This window comes from Odocoileus virginianus, chromosome 13, assembly GCF_023699985.2.
Source record: "Odocoileus virginianus isolate 20LAN1187 ecotype Illinois chromosome 13, Ovbor_1.2, whole genome shotgun sequence".
Taxonomy (NCBI): Eukaryota; Metazoa; Chordata; class Mammalia; order Artiodactyla; family Cervidae; genus Odocoileus; species Odocoileus virginianus.
This window is the reverse complement of record NC_069686.1, coordinates 38,024,211-38,047,108: the sequence shown is the minus strand read 5'-3', so window position 1 is coordinate 38,047,108 and position 22,898 is coordinate 38,024,211. Positions and strand designations below refer to the sequence as shown.

General features: G+C 39.7%; 1 protein-coding gene across 4 annotated transcripts in view; it reads left to right on the top strand.

Annotated features, from left to right (window-relative positions):
* Nucleotides 1-22,898, top strand: part of LYPD6B (LY6/PLAUR domain containing 6B) — a 229,674-nt gene that overhangs the window by 362 nt on the left and 206,414 nt on the right. The window contains exon 1 of one of the 4 annotated variants that reach the window (XM_070476227.1): nucleotides 283-365. The exons of the other annotated variants lie outside the window; for them this stretch is intronic. The gene's annotated coding sequence lies outside the window, so the exon portion shown is untranslated. Of the gene's footprint in view, nucleotides 1-282; nucleotides 366-22,898 lie in introns of those variants that run through there. 4 annotated transcript variants of the gene reach the window in all.

Genomic DNA, 22,898 nt, shown 5'->3' with positions numbered 1-22,898 from the left:
CGAGGGCGCCGGGGGCGCGGCACAGCTGAGGGGTCGGGGTTGCGTCGCTGCCTGGGGGCGAACAGCTGCGAATATCTGCCCGGGACCCGGGCTGGGGTGGGCGCGGGACAGGATCGGGGCTGCGCGAGTCTCTGAGCGGCCCAGGCGGCGCGGAGGCAGGGTTTGCAGGGCGCTGGTTGGGAGAGCAGGGGGGCCGGCTGCTGCGGAGAGCGCGGAGCTGGGCGGGGGTTCGGGCCTCGGGGGAGCCCGGAGCGAGCCCCCGCCTCTCCCTCTGCGGCGCTTCCCGGGCCCGCGCAGGTGCCGCTGCTCCTTCTGCCTGGGTCTTTACTTCTGGCACTGGTGTTGAGAATCCGACAGACACCTGGGTTAGTTACCCGCGGCTTCCAAAAAAATTGGGTATGCGAGGCTGCTCTGACTGCAGGGGGCCGAGGTTGTCAGGGTCCATCCAGGTCTGTGTGTCCTGGGGCGCTGTCGGTGTTGGGGTGGAGGCGGAGGGTTGAGCTCCATCTCCCAGGCCCTGGCCATCAGAGTGATAAAGTGGAAAAAGTATAGAATTTAAATTCTAGTTATTAGCTGTAAGACCTCGAGCAAGTTACTTAATTTCGCTGATTCTGTTTGCTCAGAGGTAAGAAGGGTATTATAATCATCAGAGCAGTTAAGTTGTAAGATATTTGTAAAATCCATAGTAGGTTGCTTGATGAGAATTCTCTCCATTTTTTCCTGTATCTAGTTAATGTAACAGTTTGTGCCTTCCAGAGGTTCAAATTCATTTCTGAACAGAAGAGAAACAGAGGAGGTTCATATTACCCTCCTTTAGGAGGAAAGGCGGTGATGATGGTGTGTGTTTTGTTCACGGCTAGGCCTCCTCCAGGCTATCTTAGTTCCCACCACCATCCTAGAAGCCAAGTTTTGAGAAGTGACAGTGCATAGGTCCTGAATGTAAAAGGGATGGTAACAGTTTGCTTTCAATATTATTGACTGTATTTGTCAGAATTCTTTTCTTTGGGTTGTGTTTTAGTCACTTGAAAATTGCCTTATGCTATATTGAAATTGATTGGGTCACATAAATGAAAAGGCTGAGCGTTTCATCTGCAGGCATAGCTTGATCCAGGGCACGCATAAGGTGGCATGGCTTTCTTTCTCTCTCGTACGTATCTTAGCTCTTTTCCCCTCTGTGTTGACTGCTTCTTAGTATGGAGTAATAAAAAGAACTGGCACCTTCAGGCTTATCTGTTCCTTTGTGGGAGGGGTAGGGGGGGATGTCTTTCTCTTCTTCCATCTCCTCCATCCTAACAGCAGGTCTTACCGATATACTAAACTAAAACTGAGCCAAGCCATCTCCATGGACAGGGAGTGGTTTTCACCATAAGAGTGGGTACTTAGCTCAGGTGCCACTATGATAGACAGCTCCACCCCAGCTGCCCGGGATTGGGCAAGGATAGTTTCCAATGAGATGTCTGACTTCCAGGCAGATAAAAATAGGACCTGTTCATTGTATAGTCTCAGCCTTTGCTCACCACCACCTAAAGGAAGTCTTTGGTAGAATGTAGACAGCCTGTATGCCATATTCCATCTGCCAGTTGTCAAGGCTTATCCAAGGCATGGAAGGCGTCCTGCATATTCATCCTTTGATGTCTTATTTTGTTGTTTGCTTGTTGGTTCATTCATTCATTCAGCATTTAGTAAGTGCCCAGTGTATGGCAGGGCCTCTGCCAAGGGTGAAAATGTTTGCTTTTTAGAATTTCACAGTTTAGTTGGAGAGGCAGATGTGCAGATAACAGAGTCTGTGACTGTTTAACTATCTGGGGACAACCAAGGAAACTAGTTGAGCTCTGAATCGGAGATAAGTAGAGCTGCTCTAGGAGGAAAAGTTGGAGGGACTTCCCAGGCCAAGTGGTGGGTACTCTCTGTTGTAGGTAACATTGTTTAGGTTATGTGACTGTTTGCTTAAGAAGTCTAGAGGTGGGTGGTTCAAAACAGCCACAGTTTTGGGTTGGCTTCTTGAAGATTCTCTAGGTTTCTGCCCTGCCACAGGGTGATTGGAGCTCCGTCATGCCTTCACATGCTAACATCTAAAACAAAAAGGGACAGAGAGGGCTTGCTTCTCAGTGATTATCTAGACAACGAAAGTCATAATTTCTCAGAAGTTCCCTATGTCGCTGGCCAGAATGGCCATATGTCCTTGCTCAACCATCAGTGGAAAAGGAGGCGAGGGTGGCTGTGATTGTTGTGGCCAAGCTGTGCTCTGGAGCTGGAGGAGGGTCACCTTCTCTGAGCACATCAGTGCCCATATCTGAAAATCAGAATTCTGTTAGCCAGGCAGAAAGTGAAACTGCCTGTCAGGCTGTTAGGTAGGCAGTCATCCGAGTCTCCCAGAGGTGGTGACAGATGATGAAAGACATGGCCTTGTGGGCAGACAGGAGAAGCTCAGGACAATAGGAGGCGTCTAGGGTGTGGCCGAGGGAGGGAAGGGGCTGAGGTTGGAGGCGCAGGTAGAGACAGGAGAACCACTCTGGGCATCACTAAGAAGCCTAAATCTCGGTCCCATCCCTCAAAGAACTTGCGCTTAGAACCTGGTGAAGTGTTTGAATCTTTCATACTTTCACAGTGACGGCACCGGTGGCTCACTCTATGGGGGTAATTGTGGGGTGCTTAGGGTGGAGGCGTTTAGGGAGGGGCTAGTGTAGTTAGAAAAAGCCTCACAGCTGTTTCTGCTGTGTCTCCCACCCCCCAGCACCCTGTCACCCTCTCCTCGTCCCATATTGGGACCATCTGCTCTCAATCATGACTTTTCAGTGTTGCTACCTGTCTTCTAACTAACAGCTGGTATTTGGTGAAGATGCAGCTAGCGGTAGGTCCTGGATTAGAGAATCATTCTCCTGATGATAGTCCGGTGAGTAGATACTTTATAACTCTGTTCAGTAGGAAACCAGCCTCTACTCTCCACTTCTTTTGGAGCATTTCACCTGTTTTCTTTGGAGTTTCAAGTGAGCTGCTGTTTGTTTCACTTGACATGGTGGACACAGTGGGCGTTTGGTGTTAGATTGGGCCACCAGGGCCCTTCATGATCCTTCATCCTCAGTATCTACTTAGCATAGAACTTGGCAGAGAGATCTAGTCACTAATCCTGGAAGAAAGAAGGGAGTGGAAGGCAGCATATTTTGTTGTTTCCATCAGCAGTCCTGCCCAGGATCCCTGAAAGAGTGTGAGGGGATGAAATAGAGAGATGCCTTGGGCAGTCAATTCATTCACACATATTTATTGAACACCCACTGTAAGGCAGACACTGCTCTGGGGATAAAAAAGAAAAAAGTATATGAGAAGGACATAGGCTCCGTTCTCATGGAGCTCACACTTTGCTGGAAGGAGATATATTTGTTTAGTCTCCTGTGTCAGGTGATGAGAAATCCTATAATGAAAAATAAGTTATGAGAAGACTGCAGGAGTAGTTGGCAACAAGCTGTGTAGAGTGCTGGAAATCATCAAGGTTTAGTGTCTGTCTGGTTTCCAGCAGAGAAATACGGCTTGCGCAGGTATGGTGTTGGGAAAAAAGACCTTCAGGTGGAGGAAGAGGATTATATATTGAATAACTTGATCTTAAAGAATTTCTTTCATGCAGAATCTCTCTGTTTGCTATTCCTCACATTATCCCCAAAACGTGATTTTTAATGACTTACAGAACATGGTGCCAGGTGACGAAATAAGTGAAGAAATATGAGCAAAGGGAAAATAAGGGTCATTTCTTTCATCATTGTGTTCCATAATTGTTCAGATTTGGTAGCAGGGGAAGAAAGAAGTAGGGTGATTAAAAATGATTCATACTCAGAGTTCATTATTTAAAAGGTGACAGTGTAAAGTCTTGATGTCCCAATGTTATAACTCATTTGGGTGTGTGTGAAAAGAGCTAGTTTTATTTGATAGGAAAAAATAGTCTCTTTATTATTAAAGTTGTGCATGCAAATTATCTTCTGAGTTCAAAGAAAATTAATAGAGTTGTTTTTAAGGCCAGTTTGAAGTGCCCAAAGGTTAACAGAGATCAAAAGCATAATTCCAAAATCAAAGCAATATAGTATAAAAAATTAGTGAGAAGTTGAGTTTAGTCTGATTACTAGCTGGGAAAAATATACAAATTCAAATAAAAATTTATAAAATAGAAGTGCTATGCACAGGTAATTTTGACTACCTATTTCTATTGGATTGTTTGTTTTCTTATTGAGTTTTGAGAGTTCTTTACCCAATCTGGGCTTCCCTAGTGGCTCAGATGGTAAAGAATCTGCCTGCAATGTGGGAGACCAGAGTTCAATCCCTGGGTCAGGAAGATCCCCTGGAGAACGAAATGGCAGCCCACTCCAGTGTTCTTGCCTGGAGAATTCAGTGGACAGAGGGGCCTGAGGGCTACAGTCCACTGGGTCACAAAGAGTCAGACATGACTGAGTGACTAATACTAATACTACATAATCTGGATATATGTCTTGTGTCAGAAACGATTTTCAGAGACATTCTCTCATCCTGTGCCGATCTTTTTATTCCCATAGCAGTGTCTTCGTTAGGGCAAAAGTTTTTAAACTTTGGTAAACCAATTTATTAGTCTTTTCTTCTGGAAGTTTTCTACATTTTTTACAGTTCTGTGTTTTACATTTAGATGTAGGATTCATTTTGGGTTAATTTTTGTGTAACATGTAAACTGTGAGTCAAGCAATTTTTTTTCATAGCATATGGAATTCCAGTTCTTTCAGCACCATTTGTTGAAAAGACTATTTTTTCCCTCTTGAGTTGTCTTGATATTTTGTAGATAATCAGTAAGGTATAATCAAAGGTTTATTTTTGGATTACCAGTTTTGTGCCATTGATCTTAATACCTACTTTATACCACCACTACGCTGTCTTGATACTGTGACTTTATAATAAATTTTGAAAGCAGGTAGTATAAGTCCTCCGATTTTATTCCTTTTCAAACTCATTACGGCTCCTAGTTCTTTTGCCTTTTCATTTAAGTTGCAGAGATCTACAAAAAATCCTGCTGGGATTTTGAGTGGGATTGCATTGTATCTGTAGATTCATTTAGGAGGACATCTTTAGAATATTGAGTGTTCCAGTTCATGAACACAGTATGGCCTATCTCTTTATTTCTGCTTTTATTTTTCTATCAGCATTCAGTAGTTTTCAGGATATAGATCTTTCACATGTTTTGTTAGATTTATACTTAAGTGTTTCACTTTTGATATTGTTTTTCTTGCTCATATACAGAAATACAATAGATTTGTGTATGTTGACATTGTATTCTGTTACCTTGCTAAAGTCAATTATTGTTATAGGAGGTTTATTTGTAAATTCTTTGGGATTTTTTACATATGAAGTCATATCATTTGTGAATAAAGACAGCTTTATTTCTTCCTTTCCAGTCTGGTTGCCTTTTATTTCTTTTTCTTGACTTAATCAACTGGTTAAGAATTCTAGTTGAATGTTGAATAGGAGTGATGAGAGAGAATATCCTTGTTTTGTTTCTTATAATAAGGGTGAAATAAATTTTCATGGTGAAATATGGTGTTAGCTGTGTTTTCCACCTGAGGTTAAGGAATTTCCCTTTTATTCTAGTTTACTGAGTTTTTATTATGGATGGATTTTGAATTTTGTTGAATACTTTTTTTCCCAACTGTTGACAGGATCATGTGATTTATTCATATTCACCATGGTGAGTTACACTGATTGCTTTTCAACTGTTGAAACAGCTTTGTGTTCCTAGGATAAATCCTACTTGATTGTGATGTATTTTTGGAAGAGACTCTGTAGGACTGCTATTATTTCTTCCTTCAGTGTTTGGTAGAATTCATTAGTGAAACCATCTTGGCCTAAAGTTTTCTCTGATAGAAGGTTTTTAAACTACAAATTTAACTTCTTTAGTAGATATAGGACAATTCTGGCTACTCAGTTTTTCTTGGTAAGTTTCAATAGTTATTATTTTCCAAGGAATTGGTCGTCTTTACCTAAGTTGTCAAATTTATGGATATAGAATTGTTCGTGGTATTCTTCTATTATCCATTTAATGTCTTTGTAGTGATGTTCCCCATTTCATTCCTGATATTGGTAATTTGTGTTTTCAATAATTTTCTTAGTCTGTCTAGAAGTTTATCAACTTTATTGATCTTTCAAAGATTCAGACTTTTATTTCATTGATTTTGTATCTTTTTTGTTTTCTTTTTTGCCTCCAAGCTTATTTATTTTTAATTGAAGGAAATTTTGTTTTCAATTTTATTGATTTCAGTTCTAGTTTATTTCCTTCCTTCACCTTGCTTTGGGTTTAATTTATACTCCTGTTTCCTTAAGGGGTAAGTTCTTATTACTGATCTGAGACTTTTCTTCTGTTTTAATATAAGCATTTAGTGCTATAAATTTCCCTTTAACCACTGCTCTAGCTGCATTCCACAATTTTGATATGTGTATTTTCATTTATTTAAATTAAAATATTTATTGTGTCCGACTCTTTGTGACCCCATGGACTATACAGCTCATGGAATTCTCCAGGCCAGAAATACTGGAGTGGGTAGCTTTTCCCTTCTCCAAGGGATCTTCCCAACCCAGGGATTGAACCCAGGTCTCCCGCATTGCAGGCGTATTCTTTACCAGCTGAGCCAGAAAGGTAAATAGTAAAAAGATTTGAGAAGCTCATTATGAAAGTTTATTCATTATAAAAGTTTATTCATGAAATAAATTTCATCTTTAAAACAAAAACTTCATAAAGACTGTGGAAAGTTTGGAGTGATTTATTGTTATTCATGTTAATAAAGTTTTCTCAAGACACCTTTAAAAAAAATATTTAAAAATTTTCTTTGAGAGTTTCCTCTTGACTCATGTGTTATTTTAAAAAGTATGCCATTTAATTTTCAAGTACTTGGGAATTTTCCCAAAGTCTTCCTGTTACTGATTTCTAGTTTAATTCTATTATTATCTCATAATATAATTTGTGTGATTTTTATTCTAAGTTTGTTCACATTATTTTATGGCCCAGAATATGGTTTATGGTGAATGTTCAGTTGAAAATAATCTGCATTCTTATTGCTGGTTAGAACATTTGGGAAATATTAAGTTGTCTGATAAGGTTGTTCAGGTCTCTTATGTCCTTGTTGACTGTCTACTTCTTTTATTGATGAGAAGCATGTTAGAATCTCCAACTACAGTTATGGATTTTAAAATTTCTTTCAGTTCTATCACTTTTTGATTCATATATCTTGACCATTTGTTCTTAAGTGCAACTTTAATAATGTAATAGCCAGTTATTTTACCAGTGAAAGCAAGTTTATTCGGAAATAGCCAGAGGAATTGCAATTCAGGATATGTGAACTATGGTGGGTCATATGCAAATCCAAAGAACATGGAAAGGGAACTTGCTTTTATAGGAAAAAGCAGAAACTTGGGAGGGGCTGTACTTACTAAAGAGTTTTTTTTGTAGTAAGCTGAGAATCCGTTGTATGGAGGCTTCTCATTGGTTGTATTGCTATAGTCCCTGACTGGACTGTCCTCCAGAGTGAAGTTTTCTTGTAGTAGTCAACACCTTCCTGCTTGGAGTTAATTTATGATGAATGGTAGGGAGTGAGAGTTCCCCCTACAGGTCTGTCTCAGCTCCATTTTTAGCTGTGCATGCTAAGTCTCTAGTCATGTCCAACTCTTTGTGGCCCTATGAACTATAACCTACCAGGCTTCTCTGTCCATGGGATTTCCCAGGCAAGAATACTGGAGTGGGTTGCCATGCCCTTCTTCAGGGAATCTTCCCCACCCAGGGATTGAACCTGTATCTCTTATGTCTCCTGCATTGGCAGGTGGTTTCTTTACCTCTAGTGCCCTCTGGGAAGTCAGGTTTCTTTAATTCCATAGTGGAAACACTTAGGATTATGTCCTCTTGGAAAACTGATCCTGTTCTCATTATATAATATTCCTCTTTATTCATGTTATAACTCCTTGTTCTGGGATCTACTTTGGGTGTTGATAATACAGCTACTCCTGCTTTCTTTTGCTTAGTGTTTGCATCCATATCTCTTCATGTTCTTTTTTTTTTAATTTATTTTTTATTTGGAGGAAAACTGCTTTACAGTGTGTTGGTTTCTGCCATACAGCAACGCGGACCAGCTGTAATTATACACGTATGCTTCTTGGTCCGCCTTCGCCTCCCCACCTCCCTGCCCCTGTCCCACGCCTCTGGGTCATCACAGGGCACTAGGCTGGGCTCCCTGTGTTATAAAACTTCTTACCAGCTATCTATTTTACACATGATAGTGTATATATATGTCTATGCTACTTTTTCTATTTGTTCCACTGTCTCCTTCCCCTACTGTGTCCACAAATCCACTTTCTATATCTGCATCTCCATTCCTTTCCTGCAAGTAGATTAATCAATGCCATTTTCTAGATACCATATATTAATATATGTGCTAATATATGATATTTGTTTTTCTTTTTCTGACTTACTTCACTCTGAATAACAGACTCTAGGTTCATCCACTTCACTATAACTGCCTCAAATTCATTCTTTTTTATGGCTGAGTAATATTCCATTGTATATATGTGCAACATCTTCATTCATCTGTCAATGATCATCTAGTTTGCTTCTATGATGTTCTCTTAATTTTAACCTGCCTGTGTCTGTATATTTAGACCTCAGATAGTTGGATCTTCCTTTTTAAATGAATCTAACAGTGTCTGTCTTTTAGTTGGTGTGTTAGACTCTTCATATTTACTGTGGTGTTAATATGGCTTAATTAAAAACTTACCACCTTGTTAGTTATTTTTCCATTTGTTCCATTTTTCCTACAACTTGAGCATTTATGTTTCTCTTTTAGCTCTACTTCTTTTTTATGCTTCTTTAACATTTTTAGTGATTGCTTTGGAGTGTTTATATTTGTATATCCTTAATTAGAGTCTACTTTCAAGTAATATTACACTTTCACATGTAGTCTAAGGACCTTGCAGCAGTATATTCTGAATCCTTTTTTTCCATCCTTCGTGCTATTATCATCATCATTTTTCTTCTATGTGTGTTGTAAGCAAAACTTTGCTACTATTTTTGCTTTCGACTAGGTGTCAGCAACCTTTTTTGTAAAGGTCCAGATAGTAAATATATTGCTCTGAGGTCATATCTGGTCCCTATTCTGTGTTCTTCTTTTCTTCTTAAATAACACTTTGAAAATATAAAAATCATTCTTTGCTCATACATAGGTCATACTAAAACAGACTTTGGTTGCCATTTCCTTTTCCAGGGGCTCTCCCCAACCTGGGGATCAAATCTACATCTCCTGTGTCTCTGGCATTGGCAGGTGGGTTTGTTATCTCTGAGCTACCAGGGAATCCCTAAAATAGACTTTGGGCTGGATTTGGTTTGCAGGTTGTAGTTTTCTGACTCTTGCTTAAAACATTCAGTTACCTTTTATAGCAGTTAAAAATAAAGAAGAATTGTATTTGACTTTTGTTTATTCTATTTCTAGCACTTTAAAATAGATCCAAGTTTCTGTCTGACATCATACTCCTTCTGTCTATAAAACCTCAGTATTTATTGTAGTGTAGGTCTCTTGGCAATGAATTCTCTCAGTTTCTGTTGGCCTATTGCAGTTATTTCTTGTTCATTTCGGAAAGATATTTTCCCTAGGTAAAGAATTCTGGGTTGACACTTTTTATACCTTTCAGCACTTCGAAGATGGTGCTTCATTTTCTTACCTGCATACTTTCTGACAAGGTGTCTTCTGTAATTCTTATCTTTATTCCTTTGTATATAATATTTCATTCTCCCCCACTTTGAGATTTTGTTTTGTCTTTAGTTGTCAGCTGCTTTAATACAGTATGCCTCTGTGTGTGTATGTGTACACATGCATGCACATGCTTGGTATTTATCCTCCACAGTGTTTTTGAGCAGCTTGTTTCTGTGGTTTTGTATCTGTGATTAATTTTAGAAAGTTCTCAGCAATTATTTCTTCAAATATTTCTTCTTCTTTCTCCTTCTGAAGTTTTGACTACACCTACATTAGGACTTTTGGTATTAGTCCACAGCTATTGGACACTTTGTCTTGTTTCTACTGTTGAAAGCATTCTTCATTTCTGTTACTGTGTTTAGCATTTCAAGCATTTCCATTTGATTATTTCTTACAGTTTCTGTGTTAAAATTATACATTTAATCTTTCATGTTGTCTACCCTCTTTTTCATTAGAATCTTTGACCATTGATTATGGTTATTTTAAATTTGGTGTGTCTGAGAAAAAGAGACACAGATGTATAGAACAGACTTTTGGGGTCTATGGGAGAAGGTGAGGGTGGGATGATCTGAGAGAACAGCATCAAAACATGTATATTATCAAGGGTGAAACAGATCACCAGCCCAGGTTAGATGCATGAGACAAGTGCTCAGGGCTGGTGCACTGGGAAGACCCAGAGGGATGGGATGGAGAGGGAGGGGGGATCGGGATGGGGAACACATGTAAATCCATGGCTGATTCATGTCAATGTATGGCAAAAACCACGACAATATTGTAATTAGCCTCCAACTAATAAAAATAATTGGAAAAAAAAATAAATTTGTTGTGTCTGATAACTTCCCCATCTGTGTGGTATCTGAGTCTAGTTCTGTTAATGTCTGTGTCTCTTGGCAGTGTTGTTTTTTTCTTTTTGTATGTTCTGTAATATTTTGCCAGACATTAGAGACTGAGATGGTTTTCATGCTTGGAAATGGGAATGCCCCCTGTTTCTACTAGGCCTTTAGTGTGGGGAGTTGATCAGTCTGCTTGGGAGTTGACTGGATTCGAAAGTTGTTGTGGGTGTACTTCTCCTCAAGGCCCCACAGACTCCAGCTTCCTCTAGTGACACCTTGAGCTTAGAGTTGGGGCTGGTTTGCTGCAGGGCTTGTCTCACTGTTTCAGCATCAGCCTCAGGTCTTCCTTGTGCCCTGTGTCTCAGAGCGGTCCCTGTCTGTGCTCTTTCATCTCCCTCAATAGGTCCCCATTGGTGTTTGGTACTTGTGTCCAGGTGCATCTGCCTCGGGTAAGCAAGTGCTCGTCCTATCTCCTTCTTCAGGTGCTGGTTCTCAGGTTCTGGGCTAGTTTGTTCCCCTGTGACCTCAGCTGTCTGATGGACTCAAGAGGGTCGTGAACTTGCAGTTTATCTGTTTTATTTGTAAGCATGGGAGTAATGCTCTTTTCAGCTTTCTGTACCTGGAGCAGAATCTAAACCCTTGATTTGATGTTTTCCATCCACTTCTTTTTTTTTTTTTCCCATTTATTTTTATTAGTTGGAGGCTAATTACTTTACATCATTGCAGTGGTTTTTGTCATACATTGAAATGAATTAGCCATGGATTTACATGCATTCCCCATCCCGGTCCCCCCTCCCACCTCCCTCTCCACCCGATCCCTCTGGGTCTTCCCAGTGCACCAGGCCCGAGCACTTGTCTCATGCACCCAACCTGGGCTGGTGATCTGTTTTACCCTAGATAATATACATGTTTCGATGCTGTTCTCTTGAAACATCCCACCCTCGCCTTCTCCCAGAGTCCACAAGTCTGTTCTATACATCTGAGTCTCTTTTTCTGTTTTGCATATGGGGTTATCATTACCATCTTTCTAAATTCCATATATATGTGTTAGTATACTGTAATGGTGTTTATCTTTCTGGCTTACTTCACTCTGTATAATGGGCTCCAGTTTCATCCATCTCATTAGAACTGATTCAAATGAATTCTTTTTAATGGCTGAGTAATATTCCACGGTGTATATGTACCACAGCTTCCTCATCCATTCGTCTGCTAATGGGCATCTAGGTTGCTTCCATGTCCTGGCTATTATAAACAGTCATCCACTTCTTTTTATGATCTTCATGTATAATCCTGGTGCTGTTTTCATTCCCTCTGTGCTTTATAAAATGTCATTTTTACATTTTACACATATAAATCAGTGGTTTGCAACTTTTACCTGGGGAACGTGACACAAAATACAAATCTTGGGCCCCAGTGTTTTAGTTGAGATATGTTGGGATCCAAGCGTGGGTATCTTTTACAAGTTCCCCAGGTGATTCTGTTGTACACCTAGGTTGAGAGCCCTCAGTCCAAGTACCATTTACAATGTTTCCTTTCACAGAGGTACTGTTGCAATAAAAATAACCAAATGAAATTTCACCTCTGTGACTTCATGGAGTTGTTTCCCTTCTAATTGTTCCTTCAGTGGTAATTAAGGGCCTTTGGTCTAGACCTGACAGTCTCATACATGGGGTGGATACTTAGAATTCTTCACATTTAACTTTCCACCAGTGTGAATATCCTCCTTGACAATCTATGGCTTTGGCGCTGCTTGGAGTCTTGCAGAGGCTGGAAGCTGTCTGCCATTCGCAATAATAAACCCTCTTGTGAGGCAGTTTCACTTGTTTGAGGTGTTTTCCTTCTTTTGAAATGTGTCTTTCTAATAATAATTGTCTAATTCAGACTTTGCAAACTGTTAAGAAATCCATCTGTGTGACCCAGTGCACATACCTGTGTGTACACACACACACATGCACCCTTATGACAAGCATTTTATGAAACAGCACTTACTGCAATTGTTCTACCTCTAAATTGACCTCATGACCCCACTATGGGTTGTTTCTTGTAATATGAAAAACGCTTACTGAGCCCATCTTGCATTAGACAAGCTTCCAAAACTTTCGTGACCACTCTTCTGGCTCCCCAGGAGTTTTCATGTGCCTGGTGCAGTCCTGGTTCTCTCAGCTGTGTTCAGCTTCCTCACTTCTCTGGCCAGTGTCCCACACTAGGTGGACTTCAGTGTGTGGTGTCCTCTGCAAATGAATGGCCTAGTTCAAAGGTCAGGGCTGTGCAAGTGCCAGATCAGTTCAGAGTAGAGAAGATCCCTTGTTGTTCCGTAGATAGCATTTCACTCCCATGGCCCAAATTCAGTGGGATATAAATTGAAGCCATCTCTTGAGGAACATTGTTGATGGCTTTTCTTTGGAGCTTATCCAAAGCTCTTACTTTTTTTTTTTTAATGTTAATTACATGTTATTCTACATATAGGTCTTTAATTTCCAAGAGACTGTGAACTCCTTAGATATCAAGAAGAATATTTCCTTCTTTTTCTACATAGTGAGCAGCACACAAAATTTCATTTGTTCAATTATTCTTAGAAAACTGTGTTCCCAGTCAAGAAAACTTGGCCTTTAGCACTATTGTTTTGCTCACAATTATGCTACCAATTTTATCTTAACTTACCAAGGGGGCTGTGGACAAAGTGGGAATTAGATGAACTTGTCACCTTGTTACTCATGCACAGGACACTGTAGCAAGTCTTGGGTGAGATGCCCAATATGTCACAGCCTACAGCCTGACTGGGGCCACATGCCATGCATGATGTGTCAGTGAGCTGTGTAGGGTTATGTTCTCTTGGAGGTTACAGGTGAAAGAAAGCTCACACTACTGGTCAGGAAAGTCTTGATTTTGACCTTGAAGATAAGCATCAGGCATATGGAATGGACAGTATTTGGGGGTGGGGAGGATTTGGAGGAAGAAGAACACTATGTTAATAGTCTCCCAAATTCTATAACATCTTAGCTCTCTCATGGGGTGACTTGGATCTGTAGGATCTGGGAGAAACTGTAGGTAAGATACAGAGGGAAATCTAATTTACATTGTTTCTGTATGAAGGATAGACAGCAACAGAAGGTAACAGGCTCAACTTCCCTCACCCTCGTCCTCAGTGTCTGAATCCTCAGGGACACTGACGCTGACAGATTTAGTCTGGAGGGGCTTCTTGTGTTCATCTTTCCAGGGGCCACCTCAGGCCTGGTAGTTCAGCTCAAAGTACATCACATGTACCACTCTTTGTGATCCACTGCACCCATGAGACAGTCTTATGAGTATTCTTGTGAAAGTGACACCATCAGCATACTGCCTAAAAGCTGGATATTCATCATTGATGCCTTATTGAAAACATCTCATTCATCTTGAGACTATTTTGCTATGGTAGATAAATAGGGATGGGAGTACATTATGAAGAAACAGGCACTGTGTGTGTGGTATTTGTCCCTTAGTGAGCAGTGAGAAGTTCAGTTCTTAAGCAACTATAGGAGTCATTAGAACAAAGTGTACATCATACATTTCTCCTAGAATCCAGTGCCAAGATGGTAGTTTATATCCTGGGAAGAACTGATAAATCAAGCAGTGGAGACTTACATAAGTCTTCATTTCTCTCGGTGCCTTGGCAGTCAGGAGGCCTAGAGCTAAATGTGAAAATACTCAACCATCATGATAATTTTATTTCAAGTTCTCAGGACAAAAATTTCCTTTATTAAATCATATTTCATCTTTTTAAAAACAGTAACTTTTTTTCTTATTACCTCAGTCATATATGTTCATTATAGAAATTGTGGAAAATAACAGATTTACCTCCCTCATCAGATATTTTTCTGCCCTATCGTAGCTGACATTGTTTTAATCTTTTTCATTTTTGCTAAGCATATGTGTGTCTGTATTTTTTTCTTAAAAAAGGAAATGATACCTCTTGGTGGTGGTTTCATTGCTAAGTCATGTCCGACTCTTGCCATCCCATGGACTGTAACCCACAAGACTCCTCTGTCTATAGGATTCTCCAGGCAAGTATTTTGGAGTGGTTGCCATTCCCTTCTCCAGGGGATCTTCCTGACCCAGGGATTGAACCCGGGTCTCCTGCACTGCAGGCAGATTCTTTACCAGCTGAACTACTAGTGAAGCCCAAGCATATGTATGTATGTATTTTTTCCTTAAAAAATGAAATAATCCCTCTTACACTGTATTAAAGCTTTAAAAAATGTAACCTTTGTGAACAGCTTCCATGTCATCAAATACTCCTGCACAGCCTTATTTTTAACAGCTGGTATAATACTCCACCATAAGGCCACATCTTGGACTTTTAGCTTGAAGTCAGCCTTCTACTCTCATAAACAACTCTGTCATGTATGTTCTTGTATGGTCATGTATGGTCTTATGTCATGTATGGTCTTGTATGTCATGTATGGTCCTCCGACCATATCCACAATTATTTCCATAAGATATTTTCAAGAAATGACATGGTTGCTTTAAGGGCTATAATATTCTTAAGGCTTTAGATATGTATTTCCATGTGTTGTCCAGAAAGCATGAGCTAATCACCTAAAATTTGAGAGTGCCTCTTCTCTAAACCTCTTGTAGTTCCAAGGTGATGATTTTTCAGAATTTGTCAGGAGGCAGGATTCTGGCTATGGTCACATGAAGAAGCTGCACATCTTCCCCAGAAAGCAACTCTACATCTGGACAAAATTAGCAAAAACAGCCATTCTCATTCCTCTGGTACCCATCCATCACACCACATCTATCTGCGAAGCTGCCCCGCCCTGTGGTGCAGAGGCGTTGTCTCAGCAGGGGAGGGCCCGCCCTTTGCTGCCCAGATCAGAGGGACTTGCTCCATCTGTGGTGGGCGATGCCTGCTCCCAGGGAGGGTTTCTCCAGATCCCTTCTCCCTGTCAGTTTACTTTGAATCTTAAAAAAAAAACAAAAAACCAAAAACCCAACCAACAGTATTCTTTTATCTAAACATTTTTATTTATTACCGGAAAAGTGGAAAATAAACACAAAGAAATGTAAAAGCATCTCTAAGGCCTCTTGGTGTGTATTCTTCTGTATCGGCTCATTTCAGTGGAACTTGATGCAGTGAAGAAAATGTTCCTTGCTATCCAGTACAGTAGCCACTGTTGCCATGTGCTTACTGAGCCCCTGATGTGGCCAGTATAACTGAGGATCTGGATTCTTAATTTTTGTTAATCTTATAAATTTAAATATGCACATGGGCTAGTGGCTATTGTTTTAGCTGCCTAGTTCTATTATTTCTGTAATATGGAGGCATGAATACATACATATTTAGTTTAAAAGCTGGAATCAAGATTGCAGGGAGAAATATCAACAACCTCAGATATGCAGATGATGCCACTCTAATGGCAGAAAGTGAAGAGAAACTAAAGAACTTGTTGATGAGGGTGAAGGAGGAGAGTGGAAAAAGCTGGCTTAAAACTCAGTATTAAAAATTAAGATCATGGCATCCAGCCCCGTCACTTCATGTCTAATAGAAAGGGAAAAGGTGGAAGCAGTGACAGATTTCCTCTTCTTGCCCTCTAAAATCACTGCAGATGAGATGGTGACTGCAGCCATGGAATTAGAAGATGATTGCTTCTTGTCAGGAAAGCTGTGACAAACCTAGACAGTGTATTTAAAAACAAAGACATCACTTTGCTGACAAAGGTCCATATAGTCAAGGCTATGGTCTTTCCAATAGTCAGTATGGATGTGAGAGTTGGACTATAAAGAAGGCAGGGTGCAGAAGAGTTGATGCTTTTGAATTACGGTGCTGGAGAAGACTTTGAGAGTCCTTTGGGCTGCAAGGAGATAAAACTAGTTGATCTTAAGGGAGATCAACCCTGAAAACTCACTGGAAGGACTGATGCTGAAGCTCTAGTACTTTGGCCACCTGATGCAAAGAGCCGGCTCATTGGAAAAGACCCTGATGCTGGGAAAGATTGAAGGCAGAGGAGGGCGATAGAGGATGAGATGTTTGGATGGCATCACTGACTCAATGGACGTGAGTTTGAGCAAACTCAAGGAGATATTGAAGGACAGGAAATCCTGGAGTGCTGCAGTCCGTGGAGTCATGAAGAGCTGGACATGACTTGGTGACTGAACCACAGCAGCAGCAGCAGCTACATAGTTTAAAAAAACAAAAATACGAGCATACTTCATATTGTATTTTGTATCCCTCTTTTTTCAGTTAACAGTTTATCAATAAATATCATTTTCACAGATGACTCCTTAAACTGAATGAATGTGCCATAGTTGGCTTAACAAAATCTGTTGTGCCTTCAGGGTATTTCCAGTAATTTGACACTGTAAACAACATTACAGATAAACTTTAGAGCTAAAGTTGTGATTTCATAATTATTTATGGAGGATAAATTCTTAGAATTTATCAGGTAAATTTTGATACTCTTTTCCAGACACCACTGCTAAGAAATTCTGCCAGTGAACATTCTCACCAGCATGAAAATATGTGAAAATATCTCACTGTTATTACTGTTAATTGTAAATTGAGATAAATACACGTGCCATAAAATCCACCCTTTTAAAATATATACACTTCAGTGGTTTTTAATACATTCACAGAGTTGTGCAGCCATCACTGCTATCTAATTCCGGTATGTTTCTAGGACCCCACAAAGACATCTTATACCTATTAACAATCACTCCCCATTCCCTCCATCCCTCAGCCCCTGGAAATCTCTGATCTACTCTCTAGCATATGGATTTGCATATTCTGGACATTTCATATAAATGGAATCATCCAACTCAATATTCAGAAAACTAAAATCATGGCGTCTGGTCCCATTGCTTCATGGCAAATAGATGGGGAAACAGTGGAAACAGTGACAGACTTTATTTTCTTGGGCTCCAAAATCACTGCAGATGGTGACTGCAGCCATGAAATTAGAAAATGCTTGCTCCTTGGAAGAAAAGCTATGACCAACCTAGACAGCATATTAAATAGCAGAGAGATTACTTTGCTGACAAAGGTCCATTCAGTCAAGGCTATGGTTTTTTCAATAGTCATGTGTGGATGTGAGAGTCAGACCATAAAGAAGGCTGAGCACTGAAGAATTGATGCTTTTGAACTGTGGTGTTGGAGAAGACTCTTGGGAGTCCCTTGGACTGCAAGGAGATCAAATCAGTCCATCCTCAAGGAAACCAGTCCTAATACTGACTGATGCTGAAGCCGTAATACTTTGGCCACCTGATGTGAAGAGCTGACTCATTTGAAAAGACCCTGATGCTGGGAAAAATTGAAGGTGGGAGGAGAAGGAGATGACAGAGGATGAGATGGTTGGATGGCATCACTGACTCAATGGCCATGAATTTGAGCAAAACGCGGGAGATGGTAAAGGACAGGGAAATCTGGCATGCTGCAGTCCAAGGGGTCACAGAGTTGGACACTGTTGAGTGACAGAACAATAAATATGCAGCCTTTTGTGTCTAACTTTCTTAGCATAATGTTTTCAAGATTTAAGGTTCGTAAACCAGTACTTCATTCTTTTTATGACTGGAAAATATTCTATTGCATGGATAGACCGAGTTTTGTGTATTCATTCATCTTGATGGAGATTTGAGTTGTTTTCATTTTTCTTCCACTATTGTAAATAATGCTTCTACGAACATCCATGTACAGATTTTTGTGTGGACATGTTTTCATTTTTGTTGGATATGTGCCTCGGAGTGGAACTGCTGGATTATGTGGTTAAGTCTATATTTGACTGAGGAACTGCCAGACTGTATCCGAAGCAGCTGTCGTTTTGCATTCCCACCAGCAATGTGTGATGGTTCCAACTTCTTTGCATCCTCCTCCACACTTTTTATTGTCCATGTTTTTGCTTATAGCCATCTTAGTGTATGTGAAGTAGTATCTCTTTCTGGTTTCAATTTGCATTTTTTCTGCTAATGATGTTGAGTATCTTTTATGTGCTTATTGGCCATTTATTTATCTTCTTTGAAGAAATGTCTATTAAGATAACTTTGCCAAATTTATTTGGGTTATTTGTCTTTTTATTTTAGAGTTGAGAGAGGTCTTTATATAGTCTGGATACCATACCCTCATCAGATGTATGATTTACAAATATTTTCTCTCCTTCTGTAGGTTATCTTTTCATTTCCTTGCTAATATACTTTGAAACACAAAAGTTTTAATTTTTATAACATCTTATTTATGTTTTGTTTTCCATTGTGCTTTTGTTGTTATATCTAAGAAACCACTGCCTAATCCGAGATCACAAAAGTTTACTTCTAATAGTTTTATAATTTAAGCTTTTCCATTTAGATATTTTACCTGCTGTTATTCAGTCACTAAGTTGTGTCTGACTCTTTGTGACCCCATGGACTGTAACCCATCAGCCTCCTCTGTCCTCCACTATATCCCAGAGTTTGCTCAAATTCATGTCCATTAAGTTGGTGATGCTATCTAACCATCCCATCTTCTGTTGCCCCCTTCTCCTTTTGCCTTCAATTTTCTCAGCATCATGGTCTTTTCTAATGAGTTAGCTCCTTGTATCAGGTGGCAGAGACTTTAGAACTTCAGCATCAGTGCTTCCAATGAATATTCAGGGTTTATTTCCTTTAGGATTGATTTGGTTTGATCTTCTTGCAGTCCAAGGGACTCTCAAGAGTCTTCTCTGACACCACAGTTCAAAAGCATCAATTCTTTGGTGCTTACCTTCCATTATGACCCAGCTTTCACATCTGTACATGAGTACTGGAAAAACCATACCTTTGAATAGACAGACCTTTGTCAGCAAGTTGATGTCTCTGCTTTATAATGTGCTGTCTAGGTTTGTCATAGCTTTTCTTCCATGGAGCAAGTGTCTTTAATTTTATGTTTGCAGTCACCATCTGCCATGATTTGGGAGCCCAAGAAAATAAAACCTGTCACTGCTTCCACTGTTTCCTCTTCTATTTACCAAGAAGTGATGGAGTCAGATGCCATGATCTTAGTTTTTTAAATATTGAGTTATAAGCCAGCTTTTTCACTCTCCTCTTTCACCTTCATCAAGAGGATCTTTATTTCCTCTTCACTTTCTGCCATTAACGTGGTTATCATCTGCATATCTGAGATGATATTTCTCCTGACAACCTTGATTCCAGCTTGTGATTCATCCTGCCTGGGATTTCACTTGATGTACTCTGTATATAAGTTAAATAATCAGGTTGACAACAGCCTTGTACTCCTTTCCCAATTTTGAAAGAGTCCATTGTTCCATGTCTAGTTCTTACTGTTCCTTCTTGACCAGCATATACAGGTTTCTCAGGAGACAGGTAAGGTGGTCTGGTATTCCCATCTCTTTGCAAATTTGCCACAGTTTGTTGTGATCCACACAGTCAAAAGCTTTAGTGTAGTCAATGAAGCCGAGGTAGATGTTTTTCTGGAATTCCCTTGCTTTCTACATGATCCAGTGAATCTTGGCAATTTGATCTCTGGTTCTCCTGCCTCTTTGAAGCCCAGATTATACATTGGAAAGTTCTTGATTCATGTACTGCTGAATCCTGACTTGAATAATTTTGAGCATTACCTTACTAGCAAAAGAAATGAGCACAATTGTACAAAACTTGAACATTCTTTGGCGTTGCCCTCCTTTGAGATTGGAGTGAAAAACTGACTTTTTCCAGTCCTGTGGCCACTGCTGAGTCTTCCAAATTTGCTGGTGTATTGAGTGCAGCACTTTAACAGCATTGTCTTTTAGGATTTGAATAGCTCAGCTGGAATAATTAAGCTGGAATTCCATCCCTTCCATTAGCTTTGTTTGAGGTAATGCGTCCTAAGGTCCACTAGCCTTGACACTCCCAAGATGTCTGGCTCTAGGTGTGACCACACCATCATGGTTATTGGGTCATTAAGACCTTTCTTATATAGTTTTTCTGTGTATTCTTGCCACTTAATCTCTTCTGCTTTTGTTAGGTTGTTACTATTTCTGTCCTTTATTGTGCCCATCCTTGCATTAATATCCCCTTGATATCTCCAATTTTCTTGAAAAGCTCTCTAGTCTTTCTGATTCTATTGTTTTCCTCTATTTCTTTGCATGTTCATTGAAGGCCTTCTTATATCTCCTTGCTACTCTCTGGAACTCTGCATTCAGTTGGGCATATTTTCCTCTTTCTCCCTTGCCTTTTGGGTCTCTTCTTTTCTCAGCTATTTGTTAAGCCTCCTCAGACAACCACTTTGGCTTCTTGCATTTCTTTTTGTTTGGGATGGTTTTGGTCACTGCCTCCTATATGTGTTATGAACCTCTGTCCATAGTTCTTCAGGTACTTTGTCTAATCTAATCCCTTGCTTGAATCTATTCATCACTTCCACTGTATAATCATAAGGGATTTGATTTAGGTCATACCTGAATGGCCTAGTGGTTTTCCCTACTTTCTTCAATAAGCCTGAATTTTGCAATAAGGAGCACATAACCTGAGCTACAGTCAGCTCCAAGTCTTGTTTTTACTGACTACGTAGAGTTTCCTCATCTTTTGCTGCAAATAACATAATCAATCTGACTTTGATATTGACCATCTGGTTATGTCCATGTTTAGAGTCATCTCTTGTGTTGTAATTGTATATATTTATTATCAACTAATTTTTTGTAGAGTTCTATTCAGATGGTGACTGCAGCCATGAAATTGAAAGATGCTTGCTCCTTGGAAGAAAAGCTATGACCAACCTAGACATTACTAGAAAAAAGCAGAGACATTACTTTACCAACAAAAGTCCATCTGGTCAAAGCTATGGTTTTTCCAGTAGTCATGTATGGATGTGAGAGTTGGACTATAAAGAAAGCTGAGCACCAAAGAATTGATTCTTTTGAACTGTGGTGTTGGAGAAGACTCTTGAGAGTCCCTTGGACTGCAAGGAGATCCAACCTGTCGATCTTAAAGGAAATCAGTCCTGAATATTCATTGGAAAGACTGATGCTGAAGCTGAAACTCCAGTACTTTGGCCACCTGATACGAAGAACTGACTCATTGGGAAAGACCCTGATGATGGGAAAGGTTGAAGGTGGGAGGAGAAGGGGACAACAGAGGATGAGATGGTTGGATGGCATCACTGACTCGATGGACATGAGTTTGAGTAGGCTCTGGGAGTTGGTGATAGACAGGGAAGCCTGGTGTGCTGCAGTCCATGGTGTTCCAGAGTCAGACATGACTGAACAACTGAACTGAACTGATGACAGTCAATGGAGGAAAGAATACACTTGTCCACAGATGGTGCTGGGACATGCAAAAGAATAAATTTGGATCCCTAACTCACATTGTATACAAAAAGGTCTATTTTGAGGTAATTTTTGTATATGGTGTGAGTTAGGGATCCAAATTTGTTCTTTTTGCATGTAACTATCCATTTGTCCCAGCACCATTTGTGGACAAGTGTATTGTTTCCCCCATTGATTTTCATAGCACTCTTATAAAAAATCATTTGATTGTAAATATATGCAATTATTTCCATGTTCTAAATTCTACTCTGTTGATCTCTATATCTATCCTTATGTCACTGACACACAGTCTTGATTATTTTTGTTTTGTAGTAGTTTTGGATTCTGAAAATATAAGTCTTCTAACTTTGGTCTCCCCCCCCCCCCCACCCAAGATGCCTTTGGCTATTCTAGACCTTATATTGCTATACCAATTTTAGGATTATTTTGTTAATTTTGGCATTAAATCCAGTGGGGATTTTGATATTGATTACATTGAATCTGGAGATGAATTTGTGGATTAATGCATTTTAACAATATTGTCTTCTCGACATGAACATAGGATGTTTTTCCAGTTATTTAGGTCGTCTTTAATTTCTTTCAATGATGCTGTTAATTTTCAGTGTTCAAGTATTGCACTTCTTTTGTTAAATTTATTACTGAGAATTTTATTCTTTCTGCTGCAGTGTAAATGAAATTGTCCTAATTTTATTTTTGGATTTTCTATTGGTATTGCATAGAAATACAATTGATTCTTATGTTTTGATTGTGTATCCTGAAACCTTGCTGAAGGTTTTCTTATTTATGGGCTCTAATGATTTTTTAGTGAATTCATTAAAATTTTTGTATACAAGATCATCTAAAAATGGAGATAGTTTTACTTATTTCCGGCAGAGATTCCTTTTGTTTCTTTTTCTTGCCCAGCTACCTTGGCTAGAAGTGACAGTACAATGTTGAATAGTAGTGATGAGAGGAGACATCTTTGTTTTGTTCCTGTCTAATGTTCCTGGTTAATGAGATGGTGAGTATTATTTATGCTTGTTTTTGGTGATTGTTTTTATGTTCTAAGAAACTGAATGATGGGGCAGGAGTTGCTGCTTGGTTCCTCC